Consider the following 9,277-nt stretch of genomic DNA (forward strand, 5'->3'; position numbering starts at 1 on the left):
CCAGATCTCTACCTATCTCTCTAGCCTCGTATCTTACACTACCATAATTTCTCAGCCTAGAGTAAGTATGCTTACTCCTCCTCTGCCTAATCACTCCTACCCATCTTTGAAGAGTTGCTTTTTCTAGCTTAGAAAAGATATCCCGCTCTGTATTTCCACTGTACATTCTACATACCTAAATCATACCACAAATGGATTACTGAGTAAATGTCAGGTTGGGAATACAAAAGTGAACAAAACACAGTCCTTGAATTTAAGAAATTTACAATGGAGGCAGAAAAGTAAACAGTAAATTGCCATATAATCTGATAACTTTCTTTTAAGCTAACATCTGAGTGTTGGTTATATGCCAGGCTAAAGACTTGCCCTATGTTATCTTACTTAATTCTTCAATAACTTTATGTCCCCACTTTACAGAGAAGGAAAGAGAAAAGCTGTTATTTGACTAAGGTTCAGTTAAGCTTTAGAGATGTCAATCAAGGTCTGAGTCCAGAACCTAAGCTCTTAATTACTGTGACTATTCTACTGTCACAGCATTCAACTCAGTTTCCCCAGTGTGCTGCCTATAGCAGGCACAAGACATGTATCTATTAAATAAATGAATTTGAGTGCTGAAGTTCTAAGGTAATGACTTAACATCAATACTAGCACTTTACCTGATAACATCTGTGTCAGAGTTCAAAAGTTCTGAGATGCTAACACATATGAAATGGCCAATGTCCCACGTTATTTATCATGTCATGGAAATAAATGTCTATCAGAAGGGGACATGTTAAATAAATTACAGCCTATCCATATTATGGAATTATGCAGCTATGTAAAATAATAAGAATGCTCTTCACGTATTGGTATGAAATAATCTAAGATATACTAAGTAGGAAAAATTATAAGGTGAGGAAGAATGTGAATCTGATGCTACTATAGGTGAGGGCAGGAGGGATATATGGTTTTTGTTTGTATATGCAAAAATCACTTATAAGAAACTGTCAGGTTGCCTGAGGAGTAGGAAACTGGGTGACTTGGGTATTGGAGTAGAAAGATTTTATAACATACCTTTAACCTTTAGAATTTTGAACCAAGTGAGTATATTACCTATTGAACAAATATATAAACTTCAAAAAATAAATTAAATAAAGGCATTTTCAGAAATGAAAACATTATGTAACATAAGGCCATGGGCCACCACTTTCTTTATTTCTACTGTCTAATACTTGTTGGCAGTCAAATTATTTGTTAAACAAAAATCTCAAATTGCCACCGCGGACAATATATTTTACCAAAAAGGTAAAAATTGGAAAAAAAATGGTTTTGATTTTTCAAAAAACAATCAGGGCCTATCCCAAGCCTACAGTTTATCAAACTCTGAAAGTCTACTAGAACTTACATTCTTTTAAAACTACCAAGGTGATTACTTTACTATAATTTCATATTTTCTCACATTTCAAATCTTTCACAATGAAGGGGGGAAAAACTTTAAAAAGCTACACAGAAAAGCCATTTTAACTGAGTCAACTGTATATGAATTATATCTCAATAAAGCTGTTTTTAAAAAACTAATCTATAGATATTGGAAATCAGATCAGTAGTTACCTGGAGCATTAGGGGGATGATTGTACAAAAGGAACTCTGGGGTGACGGAAATGTTTTGTATCTTGTTTGGAATAAAAGTTACAAGTTGTACATATTTGTCAAAACTCACTGAACTAAACACTTAAATCTGTGCATTTTATTGTATGAAAGCTATACCTCAATAAAGTTACTTAATAATTTGGAAAGCACTTAGAAATGCAGGCTCCTGGGGCTCTTTTAGTGACTGTGAATCACTGGGTCTGTCATTGAGAACTGGTTAATCTGCATTTCTAAAAAGAGGTTCTGGTTGACCCTCACGCGTGAGGTTCACCAGTTATATTTTGGAAAATACTGACGTAGCATAACATTGCATGTCCAGTAATTACTGATTATGTTTTGCCAAAAGTAACGATTTAAATGATAAACTTACACAAGCACACAAAAGCTACCTAGGTGATTCTGAATCCCAAGTTTGAGAAACACTAAGTATTAAGTGGCAGGAGTTCTAGTAGGAAGAATTATGGACTAGATTGGTTTAGAAGGACTTTTTTCTTTTCCATCTGCTGCAATACTTCAATGGTTCTCCATCACCTAGTGCTGTGTCTCAATCTAGGGTGATTCTGCCCACCCTCCACATGACATTTGGCAAAGTCTGCATTTTTTTTTTCACTGTCACCACTGGGGAGGGGGAGTGCTACTGGCATCCAGTGGGTAGAGGCCAAAGATCCTGGTAAACATTGTACAATGCACAAGAAAGTCCCCCAAACAAAGAATTCTAAAAAGTCAAAATGCACTAGTGCCCAGTCTGAGAATCTCTGACTTGAGCCTCAGCTCTCAAATGAAGCTACCAAAAAGTATTCAGTTGCAGCCCAAATGTAAACAAAACAGAATTAACATGTTACATCTCCAGGAGAGTCAATTTTTACTTCCGGATTGGTGGGGAAGAAGGGGGGTCATCTTTATATTGTATATAAATCAAATATATAGATAAAATGTAAGTATCACATGAATATTTAAAATATATGTCACATGAATACTTAAGATAAACTTCAAAATAATGTAAGCAGGATCAGGCTTTACTCCCCAACCTCAGGAGATACTTTATATACTCTCCTCAGCTTTCAAAGTACTTTTTGAAGTTAAAAAACATTTGCCTAAAATAAAGCACATAAACTTTAACATGACAGGTAAGATCTCATCTTTAAGCTACCCCCACTAAAATTTTTAGGGCTATTTGTTACTAAAGCATGGCCTAAACCAGTGGTATTCAAAGTGTGGTCTGTGGACTAGTGAGCCAATCTGATCGTTTACTGGATTACAGCAGAGAAGTGCAGAAATGGAGAGCACAGAAATGGAAATTTTTATACCAGAATAATTTTATGTCTATCGGATCTTAATAAATTGGGGCTTGTATTTTGCCTTTTAAATTTCATCTTCATTACTAAAAATTTTGCAGTAATTTTTATTTTACAGTTGTGTCAGACAACAGTGGATTGGAAATTTAAAAAAAGAAAAGAAAAAGAAAGAAAAAAGCCCTTAATCCGTTTGCGAATCACTAACCTAACCTATTCTGACTGATACATCTAGTAAGTGGCAAAGTCAGGATATGAACTCATCTGACACCAAAGCCCCTGTTCTTAATCATTATATTTCTAACCATTAATACTTTGAACTCAAATCCCTATATGTAATCCCTACCTCTGCAAAGTTGGACTGCACCAGGTACAAATCACAAGGACTTGTGTGTCCTGCCTAAGACGTTCCATGCTAAATGCAAACCAAGCTGCCTCCTTGGCCCCTTTCCCCCAGGCTGATGCTCAGAATTTGGCTCTCTTGATCTCCGATGATGTAAAAGGACAAGATAATTTTTCTTTTCTCCTGAAGACTGAGTACAGAGACATTGAATATGATACTACCTTCTTTTGGGGCACATCCTCTTTTCTATATAACTTTGGGAGATGACCTCCTGTCAAGCAGGAATAGGCCCCAGATCTCTCTAACACATTAGCTACATAGAGTACAGAACAAATAAATTCAAAATAAGAAAAAGCCATAGATGGTTAATAGCATTGAAAGTCTTCTCTCCTCACACTAAGACCTCCAAACTCTACCGTAAAGTTTAATGACCTTCAACTTGACCCTCCATACTGCACATCCCTTAAGTATTTTTTACAAACTTTCTGACAATTCTTAATTAAAAAAAAAGTTATATCCCAATCTAATACACAATACTTATAAACTTCACCCCCAGAAAAGTTACATTAAGTGCAATGTACTGATATTTTCCATTTCTTTCCTATTTCTAAAAAAAGCATTGGTAGAAATCTACAAAACTGATTTCAAGGCCCACTAATAGGTCTCAACCTGCAGTCTGCAAAACACTACTGTAGAGACCAACAGTCTACATTTAACAGTATGTTCTCATCTAGCAAGCCTAATCCATAATCATGCTACCTTAAAATTCTACTCCTCAAAAACACATTTTTTTACATCACTTACACTGTACAATAAATCTTATGTCATTGACAGTCCAAAATTTGTATAGGAAAAAAAAAATACAAAAAATCAGTTTTGTCTCAAAATTTAGTCAAATGCATAAATGTGAAAGTTAAAATAAAAATTTCAACCTCTAATCAAAAGTTGAAGATAGCTTATTAGCTCAAAATGTGAAATAAGTACTCAGCTGGTAATTTAATTAGCCAACAATACTCTTTTGGCAAATCCCAGAATAGAGTCTACAGTGAGTATGTACACCATCAAATTACAAAAAGTCTGAAACCAACTTGCTGTACCACTATCTTCACTCCAACTGATCTAGTCATCTGACTACCCCCCACTATTGAGACCTTGGAAATCTAACTCTTCTTCCTGCGTGCGTGCGTGCGTGTGTGTGTGTGTGTGTGTGTGTGTGTGTTGTTTTTAACCCTCTACAATTGCTCTAAGATCTGTTAGGAGTCCTACCTTGTCTCAGACCAGCTCAGAAGTCCTGACATGTACTTATTTAAGATTATTTCTATGGAAAAACATACAAATCCAAAGAATCGATTTTATAACAAACGTTTGAAACATAATCCATAAACCTTATCTCCAAATCAAAACCAGAAACCAAAAACTCTCAACTTACACAATTATAATTGTCTTTCTGTTACAATCTTCACATAAACACAAAATAAATTTCTCAGCTATGAACTTCAATTCCTGGAGCCTAAGAGTGCATGTGGTATTTTTAATAACGTTATGGAGAAGACCTGGCTCCATCATGTTGTCGCATCACAGAAGGACACAATGCTACCATACAAACCATCTATGTAGCTTCCACATTTATTTCATAGCTTCACTCAACCCAATCTCCTCTAGCCCCACCCACTGAACAGCTGGGTAGGATGAAAGGCTGTTTCCGGCCCTCCCCGCCTTGATCCTTCCCTTGCTATTTGGAGGAATAAGGGGTCCAAGCAACATTAACTAGCTTAGTAACTGTTTCTATCCTGCTAAGGCACCATCCTTTAGTCTACCAGGATTCCATAAAATGCATCCGTACCTATACACTTAATGCCTAAAAAGTTTCCTCCTCAACTTGTTCATAAACGGGGGAGGGGGGGAGGGGGGCTGTTGACTATACTCATAACCTACTTGTACATAAATACATAAAACAAGTAAAATGCTTTTAAATCTAGATTATTTGTTCATTCAGATTATTAAGGGCACTAACGAAGATATTCTTCCATTTCATCAAAATAACAAATCCAAAAGAAATCTTAAAGATGAACTATAACAATAAAGTCGCAAGAATAAACTGTTTCAGTATCTAAGCAAACACCTGGACGTAACAAATTCTTACCCTACACCACAAAACCCAGATTAGAAACAGTGTACTCTCCAAATGTAAGTCAGCAAATGGAAATGTGTTTTTAAAAAAATCTCAGTTGCTTATTTCCTACTACAAAGTATGAAATTGAACTCAAGAGTGGAAAATGTGAATGAAATGGCCATTTTCTTTTTCCAATACGTGGAGGAGGAAAGGAAATGAAAGGGCTTCTTAAGAGAATAAACGAAAATACTGAAATATTTTCAAATATTAATTTCCTTAAACATCAGCAGTCTGTGTCTGCAACTCCCTCCCTTTTCCAGCGACCCTTCCCACCCATTCCGCTCCTCGGGAGGGCGCCCTTCCGAAATGTTCTCTTTTCCCTTTTTCCTACAAATTAAGCCCAAATCAGGCTCCTTATTCTGCGTACTCAAGCTTCACCCGCCATCCGCCTGCCTTCAGGGCCGCGCCTGGGGAAAGAAAGCCCCGAGAGGCGGAGAAGGGGAGCGAGGAGGCGACGCGGTTGCTGGAGCCGCTGCAGCCGCCGCCGCCGCCGCCGCAGCTTCAGCCTGGTGCATCCTTCTTCCTCCCTCTCTGCTGCCGCCCTCCCGGGCCGGCCCACACAGCGCTCTCACCCGGGCCCGCACACACATCCCCACCCTCCTGGCCAGGCCCACTCCCCCACGAGGGGAGCTCCGCCGCGGGTGCTGCGGCCGCCAACAGGAGGGAGCAGGGCCGTGGAGCGAGCGGGCGGGCCAAGCAAATACGACCCCGCTCAAGCTGCTCCTGCCGCGGCGACGGAGGCCGCGGCTCACGTCTCCCGGGTCCCCAGGCCCGCTCGCCGCCGCACAGGAAATGCCGCCGCCTCGGCTCCCCTCACATTCAATTCAAACTGTCACCGCCGCCGCCTCCCCTCCCCCCGGGCCCGCCGTCGCCGCGCCCCGGGCCCGCCGTCGCCGCCACCGCACCTCATTTTGCTGTAGCCCCCCGCCTCGTCTCAGGGCGTTCCCCCCGCCCAGTGAGGGGGCCGCAGAGCCCAGCTGCGTCCCGAACCGCCGACCCGAGCGGCGACGGCCCAAAGCTGAGACTCACCCATGGTGCTGCTGTTGACGCTCCTCTCCTCAGCAGCAGCGGATCTCGCACTGACCGACATCCCCTCCCCCCTCCGCGACCAGCCTGGGCGCAGCGCAGCCCGCGAATTCTCCAAAGCCGCCTACGCCGATTCCGCGGCGTAGCCGCCCGGCGTCGCTGCCCAGCTTACGCAGGCGACAGCAGGCGGACTCCTCCACTGGCTCTCGCCCGACTCCTGCTCCCTCCTCCGTCCCCCGCCCCCTCAGACGAGGCTTCCGGGCCGAGCGGAGGCTTGCTTCGATCTCGCGAGATTACTTCCTCGCTGCCCCGCGGACTTGCTCGTTTTTCGAGCATGACTTCATTGGCGTCAACGCTCTTTTGCTGTTCGGGTTTAGCCGCCATTGTTAAAATTGGCGGGATTTGGCACTTACGGGGTCATGGATAGTCAGCGCTCTGTGCGTGTTTCTTCCACACTGCCTCTAAGGTTAACGCCTTACGTTTGTGGGTGAAAAGCCTGGGGACGCTGAGAGGGAGTGGCCGGTGGGGTGCGAGGGTGTGGTTTTGCCCGAATGAAAGATGGCCGCCGTCAGTGCAGCCCCGCGCAATTTCACGTCAGATTTTGGAGCTGGGGGAGCCGCCCGGTTGGCCTTAGCGCTTCCTTGGAAATTGGCGTAAGGCCAAGAGGCGCCGCTGGAAGAGGCCAGACCGGGAGGTAACGATCAGGGCGGGGGCCGCGTACCCGCCTGGGATCCTAGCTACTGCCTTGGCGTTATTGTGAGTGCAAGTGAAGAGACACTTCGAGGCAGGTGCCTATGCCCAATCCATCCCCGTTTTCTCAGCTTCCTTGGCTTTCGGAGTGGAAAGGGAGATTAGGCTCTGGTTGCCCCGACATTGCCCTCGCGCTGTCACTGGTGGCCTGGCACAGCCAAGAGATCGGCTACTGCAGCTTCCACTGCGGATTTTCCACGGTCACACTCGTATTGGCTCAGCTTGTGGGCGCCTGGTTCGGTCGTGGGGCGCTCACACTCTTAACTGGGGAAATGAATGTACATACATAAAACTGTTAGGTATCAGTTAAAGAGTAATGAAGGGTTAAAATGTGTGGTCTCGTACTATTAATTAGGCATGAATGTTGCTCGGTGAGTGGAGTGTTCTCCAAATACTTTCTAGTGAAAGTAGCCTCACTGCTCAGAACAACCCCGCGGTCTTTTGTACCTTTCTTGAAAACTAATCGCCGTCTTCTCTGTATAGTTCATGCACACATACTATTTTTTCTGTTAAGCTGCATATTATGGAATTGTATAAATACGTAATTATCATGAGCCTGCACAAGAATATTCATGGTAGCATTGCTTATATTAGTGTAACAATTTAAATGTCCACATACAGGAGAATGGATAAATAAGTTACATTATTGCACAGAATGCTAAAAATGGGTATCAATGAACTAAAGCTACTAGTATTAATTTAGAGTTCATTTACAAAATATTGAGCCAAAAAAAAGCAACTCACAGAAAGATGTATATGGTATACCATAAATAAATAAAAGTTTAAAATTAAGAAACTGTGAGATCAAACTATGAAAATCATATAAGGAAATGATAGATACCAAATTCAGAAAAACTAGGGTTACTTCCAGAGAGGAAGAGAAGGGCATGTAACCGGGTTCACTTGTATCTATGTTTTATTTTCTACCAAAAGTAGTTTGCAGGAAATGTAGCAAAATTTTAAAGGTGGGGGATACATGGGTGTTAAATTGTAATTATTTTCTATACTCTTCTGTATACTTGAAATGTTTCCAAGTAATTTTTTTTAATGAAGGAAATTTTATCTAAAGAAATAGCTTTTGTGTCTTAGTACTGTTTAAGTTCTATTTGTACTGAATTGCTCATAAAGTGTTATACCTTGTCTGCTCAACCAAACATTGTATTAAATTTCTGAAACTTCACATGAGTGTTTTTACTTTGGGAAATTTTGTTAAATTTCTTTTTTGAAGAAGGCAGTACAGCAGGAAATTTAAACGTGTAGCCTCTGGAGTCAAACTGCCTGGGTTCAAACCCCAGCTCTCCCATTTACCAGCCATATGCCCAAGAACAAGTTGCTTAACCTTTCTGTGATCCAGTTTCCTCATCTATAAATGAGAATAATATTTATCTAATGGACTTTTTGTTAGAATTAAATGTGCTCCGTCCATAGTAAATTCTTAATAAATGTTACCTACATACAGATTGTTGTAAAATATAAAATTATGCTGAATACTATTATTTAATAAAATCTAATAGTTTTTAAAGAAGAAAATCTCTGCCTCCCATCTCTATTGATATGTTTCTTTGAGGGATTTTTTTAATGGATATGAAAGAGGTGAATTTTGTTATTTTGCTCGCAGAAAATGGATAAATTCTTAATATAAATAATATTATTAACTTCTTTGCCTGAGGTTTGTTCATGCTGTCCTAAGATTCCATACCACACAGTAATAGCTTCACTACTTTCCACTGAAAATTAAATGGATGGTTATTGGCAGTGAGATGATGACATCCTATGGAATTTCTTCCGTAAGGAGTTAGTGAGAGAGAATTATTATATTTATTTCATTATATCTACTGCACTGTCTTGCAGTGTTGTATTTGTAAATAAAATACAGTCTGGACCTTAACCTTCTGATTCAAGAAACAGTTTTTTAAAACCAAAAAACTGATCTGAAATCTGGATAGACTATGTGGATTGTTTCTACAACATATTTACAGTGTACAGCCTCAAGTGGGTCTTAAACTTTGCCAAGCAGTGCTTATTTCCCTAGTTAGCTCTCTTTTCCACAACAGACACTTAAGA

At 40.8% G+C, this 9,277-nt stretch overlaps 1 protein-coding gene across 1 annotated transcript in view; it reads right to left on the reverse strand.

The window, feature by feature from the left end:
• SEPTIN7 (septin 7) overlaps positions 1-6,689 on the reverse strand; it is a 96,826-nt gene extending 90,137 nt beyond the window's left edge. The window contains exon 1 of the mRNA XM_031674314.2: positions 6,467-6,689. The gene's annotated coding sequence lies outside the window, so the exon portion shown is untranslated. The remainder of the gene's footprint in view (positions 1-6,466) is intronic.
• Between the last annotated feature and the right edge of the window lie 2,588 nt (positions 6,690-9,277).

Source organism: Vicugna pacos, chromosome 7 (assembly GCF_048564905.1).
Source record: "Vicugna pacos chromosome 7, VicPac4, whole genome shotgun sequence".
Classification (NCBI taxonomy): Eukaryota; Metazoa; Chordata; class Mammalia; order Artiodactyla; family Camelidae; genus Vicugna; species Vicugna pacos.